Here is a 12,228-nt window from a genome sequence, read left to right as displayed (position 1 = left end):
ACAGGTATTATATGCGAGCGAGTTGCACTGCTAGTACAGTACCTACTACAGTATCAATATTAAGCATTATCAAATTCCGATTAAATTTTAAAAGGTCGAATGCCACGTTGCCGCTGTACATCTAATGAATGCCGTTCTAATGCAAGTGCAACTGGGTTGTATCTCAAGGGACACTCAAGCACGGGACTTGTGGTTACTAAGGTCGAAACGTCTTAAGAGACAAAACGTTTAGTAATACTTAAGTCATTTTTGCGATCTGTCAACAGACAATGAATACTTAACTTGATTAATGGACCGTGCCCCCGTCGCAATGGCCAGGGACCATTAGTACCGTTTTACCAGGTTTTACTGAATGGGTAATCTACGATTGACTTTTAAAGCCATTGCCATAGAAAATGCCACAAATTCTTAGTATCAAAAAGGGATACTAATTAATGAAATCGAAGAATACTTAGGAGACATGGAACCATGGACAAGTATCCGGTTTCGTTTTCTAGAAGTGTCCCGGAGTTATAATATTTTTCTTATCGCGAAAATCGTCCAAACTTTTAAGGGTTTTTTTTTTAAAGAAATTATGAGTTTGAGTCGATATAACAAAACGCGTTCTCATTCTTTTTTCATGTTCTCAAACATTAAGCAGTAATTAAGCGCGCGGTTGTTTTATGCGATAAATGCGATACTTCATTATGAAAGCAAAGATGTAACTGGATATTTTTTGTTTTTTATATATGGTCTCCTTTTTCCGAAATGCATTTATTACATTCGTCAAATAATTACGTAACTTAAATCTTTAAAACAACTATAAATGCCAGCCAAGTCAAATTCTGAACTTTAATTATTATTTATTCCAAGTGAACTAGAACTTGGCACCTTATATATCTCAATTATTTTGCCGGCGAAGACAACAACGACGCATAGTTCTTAATACCTACATATTGAATTTGGCTCTAATTTCACATTTTATGTTTTCGATGGGACAGCTTTTAGCCCAAGCTCATAGAGTCGAACCAAGAAAAGACTGCAACTATTTTGATAGCAAACGCAGTGAAAGTGTTATTTTAAACGTTAGACTTCTATACATTACGTATACGTATAAATAACACTAATTTTGCACTGCGGGTGCTATCAAAATCGTTGCAGACTTATATTGGTCTAACTCTAAATCCCTAATTATGTACCTATAGACAGTTTTCAAAATACCTACAATCTTAGATCGATTTTAAGTGTATCATTGAAGCTTAAATAAAGTGCAGTCCCCTGTGAAATTACTGAGGAAGTTAGGTAACAATTTTCTTTTTAGGTGTGTCAGGAAGCCGCGCCTGCGCTGCGTGGTGACGCGTGAAAACAATGGCATCAAAGTCAAAAGTCAAAAGTATTTATTGCACACATATTACATTATATTAGGTAGGTAGGTACCTATACATAATATGGACCCTGCAAGGGCGCAGCAATCTTATAAATAAATAACAATACAATAGTTTCATCTGAATTACATAACATTATATATATGAGATCACATTAGTGTATCGTACTCGTAAGAGCTAATTTGCTTACGTTAACCAATATTAATAACATTTATTTAATATAAAATGAAACAAAATGGTTTAAGTGCAGATAGCTATACTTATTTTTAATAATAATATGATACCTCATCAAAAAATTCCTGCAGCGTGTAAAACGATTTCTCTGTTAGGTATTTATTAAGCGATCTTTTGAATAGATTTGGGATTTTCGATTTGTTTTATTGATTGGGGTATTTTATTAAAGATTTTTATACACATCATGTGTGGTCCGGAATGAAATATTTTTAAGCTAGAAGTAGGCAAGGAAAGGTAGTTATTGTGGCGAAGATTTAATGATTTTGTGTGGCGGTCTTTTGCTTGTAGAAAAAAAGAGCTGTGTAGCTTGACGAAAGTGCAAACTTCTAAAATGTATAAGGAGGTAAGTGTTAATATTCTTAGGTCTTTAAAATGTGGTCGACAACTTTCCCATTGCTTTATGTTAACTAAAGTTCGGATGCACTTTTTTTGTAAAATAAATAGGTCATTGGCATTTGTGCTATTACCCCAAAGGAGTATACCATAGCGGAGTATAGAGTGGGCGTAAGCATAATAGGCGGAAATGGCAGTTTTTAAATCGGTTGTTTTTTTTTAATTCAAATAAGGCATATGAAAATCTGGATAGTTTATTGCAAACTTTCTGAATGTGGTCTTTCCAATGAACGTTTGTATCAATTGTTAATCCTAACAAGGTAAATGTATCTGTTTGGTCCAATTTGATATTGTTGTAAGAGAAATCTATACATAACGGTTGTTTTTGGTATGGTCTGAACTGTATCAGTTTTGTTTTGGTAAAATTCAATTTTAAGTTATGATCGGTTAGCCAGGAATCTAGTTCAGTCAGGGTATGGGTAAGGCTAGATTTCAGATTATTGTTATCTATGCACTGAAATACTACTGAAATGTCATCTGCAAATAAGATACTACGTGTATTAATAGAGTAGGGTAAATCATTAATGTATATAAGGAACAGTAAGCAACCTAGCACACTACCTTGGGGAATAGACTGAGTAACATCTACTGTATTTGAGTGTATGCGCGAAATCAATCCTGTGTGGTTGTTATAATGCTTTATTTCTACGAATTGCTCTCGATTTTTGAGGTAAGAGACAAACCATTTATGTACAGTTCCTCTTACCCCAATACCGTTCAATTTCTTTAATAGCACTTCATATGATACCCTATCGTAGGCCTTGCTCATGTCCAATAATAGTCCTACTGCATATTGTTTGTTATTTATTATGTTTAATATTTGATCTATATAATTATATACTGCCAATGTCGTGGAATGTTTTTTTCTAAATCCGTTTTGATTTTCGTTGAATATGGAGTATTTTTCACAAAATGTGTAGAGTCTTTTTGACATAGCGGTTTCTATTATTTTGGAAAAGGTTGGCAAAAGAGCTATGGGACGATAGTTATTACAGTCAGTGTGTTTACCTTTTTTGTGAATGGGTTTGATGATTGATAATTTGAGTGAATCTGGGACTATGCCTTCGGAAAAGGATTGATTTATCAGAAAGGCTAAGGGTTCGGACAGTTCGTCTACACACTTTTTGATAAGGACGGGTGGGAGTTCATAATGTCCAAAGCTACTCTTATTTTTCAAGTTTCGTATAATACTATGAATTTCTATTTCAGTGACTGGTTGTAGGTAGAATGAATTGGGAGTGGGGTTGAGCACAGGGCGTCCAGCTGCCTTGAGCACGCCAGGTCCATCATCTCCTGCTCCCACCGACAAGAAGAAGTTGTTAAAGTAATCAGCTACGACCCTTGGGTCATCTGTTACACTATTGTTAATGTCTAATTTTATATTTAATCTGTTCTTTTTTGGAAGTTTATTTGTCCGTTCCTTTATTATATGCCACATGGTTTTGGCGATGTTATTAGAGTTCTTAATTTTATTAATATACTCCAGCTTTTTGGATGTTTTTATAGTCTTTTTCAGCAATTTTTCATAATGTTTATAGTGTTCATGTAAAATAGGATTGTTTGTTTTAGAGATCAATATTTTAAGAAGACGTTTATGTTTACAGGACGTTTTTATACCTTTAGTTAACCAGGGTTTATTATTAAATTCATTTTTTTTTTATTTGTATTTTAGGGACACATATATCTAGATATTTTTTTATAATCGCTGTAAAGGAGTTAAAGTTTTCATTGATGTTATTACTGCTGTCGATAATAGTACTCCAATTTATTTCAGATAGGCACAACTTGAAAGCACTGATATTTTTCTCCGTAAATGTTCTTTTATTAGTATACCAGACTTTACGTTCTTGCATATTTATATTGGTAGGTATAGTATATGTTATGCCTTTATGATCGGAGAAACCATATTCGTAGACTGAAACTACATTGTCTTTGTTATGAAAATTGGTAAAAAGTAAGTCTATACATGTCGAGCTTGTATCTGTAATCCTCGTGGGTTCGTTAACTAATTGTTGGAAGTTATAACCAATCAAGAGGTTAATTAGTGAAAATGAAGATAAAGATTTTTCTAAAACATTTACGTTGATCAAACATATCACTGCTAAATAATTAAAGTAGGTACAGTTTGTATACTATGAAACAGAGGGCCAAGTCCAGTGAGCCCAGTAAAGAAACGGTTGCGCAATAAAAAAAAAATAGGGCGATTTTTTATTTCATTCTAATGAGATATTTACAGATGTGTGTCCTTCAAATATTCTATCCGGAAAAAGGTAAATAGATAAAAATAAACGCCGATTTTTTGAGCGCAGGTGAACATGACTTAATTTATTAGAAACTACCTAATATGTAGTAATAAAGTAGTAGTACTTATCTACTTTATTTCTGTGCTCATGAAACGACCTAGAAAACATATTTTCATAAACAAATCTACAAAAAAAAGTTTTAATATAGGTATGCAACTACATATATACTTGTACCGGTTGATATGTAAGCAATGATTATTGTGTTAAATTCTAGTTCATACCTATACAATATTCAAATCATGATTTGATTTATAATTAGCTGGCCTTAATCGAATCAGATTATTATATGCATGAAACTGATATTAACTATGTCTACAAAAGGAACTCTTTTGTACAGTTAATACCTATAAAATGAAATAAATGGCATAAGTAATCGAAAAAAAAAGTGATCGAAGCCTCCAGACGCCATAGTAAATAATACCTATTTTAATTACCTTTTTAATATAATACTATTACTTATGCTGTGTCAGTAGGTAATATCTTTCGATTCGGTGAGGAACTGTACAGAAAAAATACACGATATGTTTTTCAGCTACATTACCGCCACTGTCTCGTCTGCACCTGCAATAATAAATACTCTTCGAAGGCTGCAAAAATATGTGACACGCTCGCTCTTATGGCTCTACAAATAAGATCGTGTCAGATATTTTTGCGGCCTTCGTTGTGTAACATATTATTGCAGGTGACTGTACCTAATGGCGTTACATAACATATTTAAACTCCTTTTGATTTTATTTATATTGGTTGGTCACTGATGAAAAAAACCGGTGGTATCAGGCCGTGACCCTGGCTCGTAAATTGAACTAATTATATTTTTTTAATATTTTACTAATATAACATTTTACTCACTGTTTTTAAGCAGCAAAGAACCCTTGTTCGAGCTGCTGAGGTGAAAACAACTCATCATCATCATCCTGGCGTCAATCCCGGCTGTGCCCCCGCGCGGGGCGCGAGGACCCGGGGTCCGCCTTCCGACTCCTTCGTGATCACTTTGCCCGATCTTCGGCATCCCTGGTAGTGAGTCCGTTGGCACGCATGTCCTCCTTGACGACATCAAGCCATCGCTTCTTGGGCCGGCCTCTTCTTCCCGTACCGGGAGGAGGCGGCATGGCCAGGCATTTGTTACCCACGTAACTTGCCGGTCTGCGCGAGACGTGGCCATACCAACGAAGGCGACACTCTTGCAGTTTGTCTGCAATGTCACGGACGCCAAGACTACCCCGAATGTGGGCGTTTCGGACGCGATCCTTGCGTGAAACTCCGCACATCCACCGTAGCATCTTCATTTCCGTGACACGCAGTTCCTGATGCTTGTGCCGCTCTAGTAAAGGCCAAGTCTCGCTGCCGTACAGAAGGGCAGGTCTAATGATGGTCTTATAGACCTGTCCCTTCAACTTAATCGGCATTTTGGGGTCACAAATAACCCCAGTCATCTCCCGCTATTTGACCCAAGCAGCGGAAATTCGGGCTTTGACGTCGCTGTCGATGTCCCCGGTAGTGCTAAGTACAGATCCTAGGTACTTAACTTGATCCGTGCGCTTGACCATGTCCACGCCTATGCAGACGGGTAGAGGATCTGTACTATTGCAGGCCATGTACTCTGTCTTCGCCACATTTAGTTTAAGACCGCCGTTCTCCAGCGACCCCCTCCATCTGTTCACACGCTGGACAAGTCGGCCCTTATCAGAGTCTGTCAGCGCGATATCATCAGCATACATGTATGGCCACGTATGGCCATGTGTGTAATAGCCACGGAGGCTGCTCATGGTAGTCTCGGATGCTGGCTGACAGGGCGTCTAATATCACGCTAAACAGAAACGGGCTGAGCACAGAGCCCTGATGTACTCCAACAGTGACAGAGAAGGGGTTGGTGTCACCAACAGCGGTCCTGACTATTGAATCAGAATCGTGGTACATGTCCCGGATAGTGTCAATATAGGCCTCAGGTACAGCCTTGGACCGCAGCGCCCACCAGATCATCTCACGAGGGACACAGTCAAAGGCCTTACATCGTATTCTCAATCGAGAATAATACCTTTGGGAAAATTGTTTTCATGGTGTACGTACGTAGTACTTACTTAGTCGTTTTTACTGATTTCACTTTCTAAACAAGATGAGTATAGGTTCAATAGGCTGTAATGTTGATGATGTTATTTGTACGCTTGTCAAATACTTTTCTTAAGCATATAAAGGTACATTGTGTATTTGTATCGGATGTCTATATTTATCAGATTTTGGAAAAAACACTGTATGCGACAAAATCATCATTTGTTTTATGCTTTTCAATTCCATTTCTATTCAATATCAACATGTTTACACTATTATGTTATGAGATGTAGGAATTTTGGTAAATGTGTAAAATGAAATTAAGGTGCAATGAAATCAAAGCTAAAGCTGCAACTACTTAACACAAAAAAAATAGATGGGGGATATGATTATTGATTAGGTATATTACTACTTCCCCGGCGGAAGGGTTCTAGTCAGACTGAACGTGTCAGGCGAAATGATACAGGCGAGACGAGACATAATAACCCCTTGATGGAGCAGAGATGGAGACTACAACATTTTGAGTACCTAGACTACCTGTTCTTATTATTTATAATCTCGGAACCCAGTCGCTGCCTGCACGTACGAGTTCCATAAATTACAGTGGTGTCCATTTAACTTATGGACCCCTAAGGAATGGACTGACGATAATTTGCCAGCGGTTAACGCTACCGGTTTTGTTGAAAAAAAGGTTGGATTTCAACTGATCTTTTGATAAATAACAACGCATTAATGATGCTGATATGAGCGATATGCAATAAAGTATCAATCCATAAAAAATCGAAAAATTTGTTTATGGTGCATTATCATATGGCTTGTCTAGGTTTTGCAAAATTGAGTGAAGTCCTTCCTTTCCGAGGATAGTGGACGAATACTTCTTCATACAAACGAAGTCCTCATTTACCACCCTGGATGGACATTGACATTATGGAATATATTTTTAACATTTATTAGAACATGTAGGTATTAACCATAGCTAATGCCCCTTTGTTTGTCTTTTTCACATCACGTTGACCACCGAAGAGAATTAAAAAATGAAAATAAGTTGCTTAGAATAAAATTAGTATTCATCATACAAAAGTAGGCCACCAGAAGACCGTAGGGAACCGACATAGTCACATGCACGGTGAAGGCAGACTTTTCAAACGAAGTGACTCGTAAATGCAATTGAGTTTAGGTACGCCTGAGGCAGACCTAAATGGTGTGACGTGACGTATGTGGTACACGATATTTAGGTACGTCCATAAATTCAAACTTAAGTAGAAATTCAGGGTGCTATTTACAAAGCTGAGTGCACGCAATCACTAACATAATATCATAATATAATTTTTCGATTTTTGCAACTTGGGTAACCCTCGTTTTTAACAAGCTTTTATTAGGTCGACCTGTATGTAACTAACTATGTAATGGAATCTAAGGTAACTAATTTAACCATGTTCCAAGGATCGTAGCGTCATGAAAATTGGCAGATGTATGTAGTTCTGATGACAATACAATAATATGGTACTGTCCAACTGATCTGATGATGGAGACAGGAGGTGGCCATAGGAACTCTCGACCTGTATGTAACTAACAATGTAATGGAATCTAAGGTAACTAATTTAACCATGTTCCAAGGATCGTAGCGTCATGAAAATTGGCAGATGTATGTAGTTCTGATGACAATACAATAATATGGTACTGTCCAACTGATCTGATGATGGAGACAGGAGGTGGCCATAGGAACTCTCGACCTGTATGTAACTAACAATGTAATGGAATCTAAGGTAACTAATTTAACCATCTTCCAAGGATCGTAGCGTCATGAAAATTGGCAGCTGTATGTAGTTCTGATGACAATACAATAATATGGTACTGTCGAACTGATCTGATGATGGAGACAGGAGGTGGCCATAGGAACTCTCGACCTGTATGTAACTAACAATGTAATGGAATCTAAGGTAACTAATTTAACCATGTTCCAAGGATCGTAGCGTCATGAAAATTGGCAGATGTATGTAGTTCTGATGACAATACAATAATATGGTACTGTCCAACTGATCTGATGATGGAGACAGGAGGTGGCCATAGGAACTCTCGACCTGTATGTAACTAACAATGTAATGGAATCTAAGGTAACTAATTTAACCATCTTCCAAGGATCGTAGTGTCATGAAAATTGGCAGCTGTATGTAGTTCTGATGACAATACAATAATATGGTACTTTCGAACTGATCTGATGATGGAGACAGAAGGTGGCTATAGGAACTCTGTGATGAAACAACGCAACCTAATTGTGTTAGGGGTTTTTAGAATTGTCTCGATGAGTATTAGTTAGTCTGTCGTAAGAAAAGTACAGTCAGCAGCGATAAAAGCTTGTACCAAAAATGAAATTATTGCCAAAAACTTATTATTATATCACAGATACACACAAATTTTAATGGTCTCGCCAGATCAGCGCTGACTTTCGGGTCAGTATTATGCTGAGGCGAGACCATTTCGTGGTAAACTTTAACTCTTACCTAAGTATTTTATGCATACTTACTTGTAGTTTTTAGTTATACTTTTGTATGTAATTTTAGTTTTAAGTTTATCACAAATAAAATACTTGATTCTTGATTCTAACTTATTTTCTTATATAAATGTTAAAAACTCTACCATAAAATAATACTGCATAAATGAAGTCTTAAGTAATAAAAAAAAAAAAACATTAAAACTAACTATGAATTAAAGATTCTTGATTCTTGATTTGATTGCCCAATTTGTCCCATAAACCTGTCTTTTTGGTGCAAAATTCGTACAAAGCATGGACTAGTAAATTGGTCAATGGAACTGTCATTTTAATGTATGGTATATAAAAAAAGAGCTTTAAGTGACAATATTTAGCTGTCGTCAAGAGTGTATAGCATTAAACTTCGACGTCGACCCTGGCTAAATAGTTGTCTTGTTCGCGGTAAGTGGGGCAAGCATTTGTTCCATTCTACCTACTGGTACTTTGCTCGCTCCGCGCCTACAGCTACAGGTAGGTAAACAAATAAATATTTGTTGACGAAGGATGTTTGGCATTTAACTATTATAGGCCACTCAACCCCGGTTTATGAAAAATACAAATTTGCCAAATTGTTAACTTTAGTAAAAATTAACTTGGTGAGTAGCACGGGGTCTACCTAATTAGCAATTCGTCTATGGAATGGAGTTGCCCGTCTAATTCGCAAATGTTCTATATCGCATTTCGTCTAAAAAACACCTGGTCTACTTCTTTTGTGAATAGCAACTCGTCTCTTAACTCTTGTACCTGGTCTCTCTGGTAACTCTGGTATACCATCTGCGAATTAGACGAGCTCCATTAGATGAATTGAATTAGACCCCGTGCTAATACTAACCCGTTTATTTATCAATAAAATTGCGGTAATATTTTTACGGTTTTCAGATATCGGGGAGTTGATGACATGATGACTGCTGTTAATAATATCGGTTGATGTCATTGGCCGACGCGCCATCGCACCGGTTTCGCTTTATTTTATTTATTATTTCGAAGAAGCAGGAAGACGTAGCATAGCATATTTTATTATTATTTTCATACTACGACGATCGATACAACGGCTGACAGCCGGAGGGACAATTAAATACAAGTCCGCTGCCGTCACTACATATGTATCCTCGGGAGTAACAGGCCTATTCGGATTTCGAGATAATCACAAGATCTTGAGACGATTTAGAGATCAACTAGATCTACATTAGATATCGACTAGATGTGACTTGGATATATCTAAGTCATAACTTGTCGAAATCGTTCAAGAGGACCTCCAGAATCGCGGAAACGTCAAATTTGACATATCTATCTTACAAATATCTTTAAATTATCCGTATCGTAACTTGTTGAAGTCTAGTAGAAATCTAATTTATTTTCCGAATCGAGCCGTTAGTTAGAGTTAGCCACTCTACTAAAACAACAGACAGACTAAGAGGAGGCTAACGCAAAATTGTAATGTTGTACAACTTATATTGAATTTTTACACGTTTAAAACCAAAGGCAAATGCCATGAAAAAATTCACATGGAAACTAGACTCCAACCAAAACCTTACAAGACTAAAGTTAGCTGATAGAAAAAAATGACGAAAACATCTCTTGTATCTCTTCCAATTATTTTCAATTGTGTCGTTACCCTGCATAACATAGCAGTATAAGTAATTTTAGTATAAAATAGCTAGTACTGTAGCCGAGGGGATCTGACGAGCAAAATTTTAAACAGAATTATATTTTCAGAGTTATCGAGGTAAAACGTAAAACGTCGCGCGAAGGTCATATCGCAACTTTGGCGTCGCATTTGTTTCCTTCTAATTTCCTGGCTTTACGGGGCTCTTAAGCAATGATCATTTCCAAGTCGGAAGTAATATGTACACGCAACACTCTTAATGTCATTCTGGACCTTATGTCTCTACAATAAGGTTTAATACTTAATTGCCAGTTAACAGTGTGGAAGATGGTACAACATCGTCGAACTTTCGTTGTGTACAACGAAGGCCGCAAAAATATCTGACACGATCGTATGTGTAGAGCCATAAGAGCGTGTCACATATTTTTGCGGGCTTCGAAGAGTAACATATTATTACGGGTGACTGTAGGTGTACATTGTAATTGGACTGAACCAAAATTGAGCGAAATACCATTCTGCTGTCATATATAAATATGAAAATATGAAATATACCTAGGTAAGGTAGGTACTAAACTGACGCTAGAAGTACAGTCATCAGCAATAGTATCTTACACAACTAGGGCCGCAAAAATATATGACGCGCTCTTATTGCGCTCCAAATAAGAACGTGTCACATATTTTTGCGGCCCTAGTTGTGTAAGATACTATTGCTGATGACTGTACATATTAGATATATTGGAACGGCCAAGATGCTCAAAAATGCACTAAATTATGCACTTATTAACTTGGTCGGCGCCAAAGCTCTAGGTCGGACCATAATAGAATAAAATATAACTTAGTAAGTAGGAATGTAATCGGGTATATCATGTCCAATTAAACTGAAAAACTACCGTTTACAAAACATAATCGGTACGATCAATATAATTTCCTACTACATTATTATTTATTAAGGAGGCTTTAACTTTTCGTTGTCCTTGCTAAACATTAGAACGCTCTAAAATGTAGAACGCAAGCCAAGTCCCCAAAAACAGCAAATGTCAAACCTTGCCATCCATTCCAGTGGTACCACAGTACTTGCATTAAACACTTGCACTCACAAACTTTTACTTTTTCGGTCCTGGCGCGGCGGGCTCGGCGCGCGCGGGAGTCCCACTGCCGGAGCCCGCGACCGGCTCTCGAATACATTCTTTACAAGACTCGTGCGCAGCCCTGTACACTTGCGTACACACCAAAAAGCCCTTGGAGCTTTTACCCTAAAAGCTTCGAATGAAACATGTATGAGCAGCTTTGAATAGGTTCAAAATATGACAATTACATACGAGTATTTGACTGACTATTCTTATCAGTTTTTCGAACTGTCAAAACTGGGATCCTATCTCATCGCATAATAATTGATTGTCATAAGTCATAATGTAATGTTACGCATAAATCTCTTTTCGCATATTTTTTCTCCAGCTGGACAGAAAGTATTTTCGAAAATATTTTGCATAGGTTGTGTAGAATAGGGTAGGTTAGGTTAGGTTTGTGTTATATTTTTTCAGAAATGTTAATATTTCCAGCACAATAACAACTATGCGAAATGAGTTTTATGCGTAACATTATATTAGGACAATCAATTATTATGCGAACCAATATGGACCCGTCAAAACTATTCAAAACAAGTACCTATTGAAAGTTGGAGGTTATATATTATATATACATATGTAAAACTTTGTATTGTGGTAGGTAATAAGTTATTCAGAGTACCTAAGT

The sequence above is a fragment of the Cydia splendana genome, chromosome 3 (assembly GCF_910591565.1).
Source record: "Cydia splendana chromosome 3, ilCydSple1.2, whole genome shotgun sequence".
Taxonomy (NCBI): Eukaryota; Metazoa; Arthropoda; class Insecta; order Lepidoptera; family Tortricidae; genus Cydia; species Cydia splendana.
Note: the sequence above shows the minus strand (reverse complement) of the source record.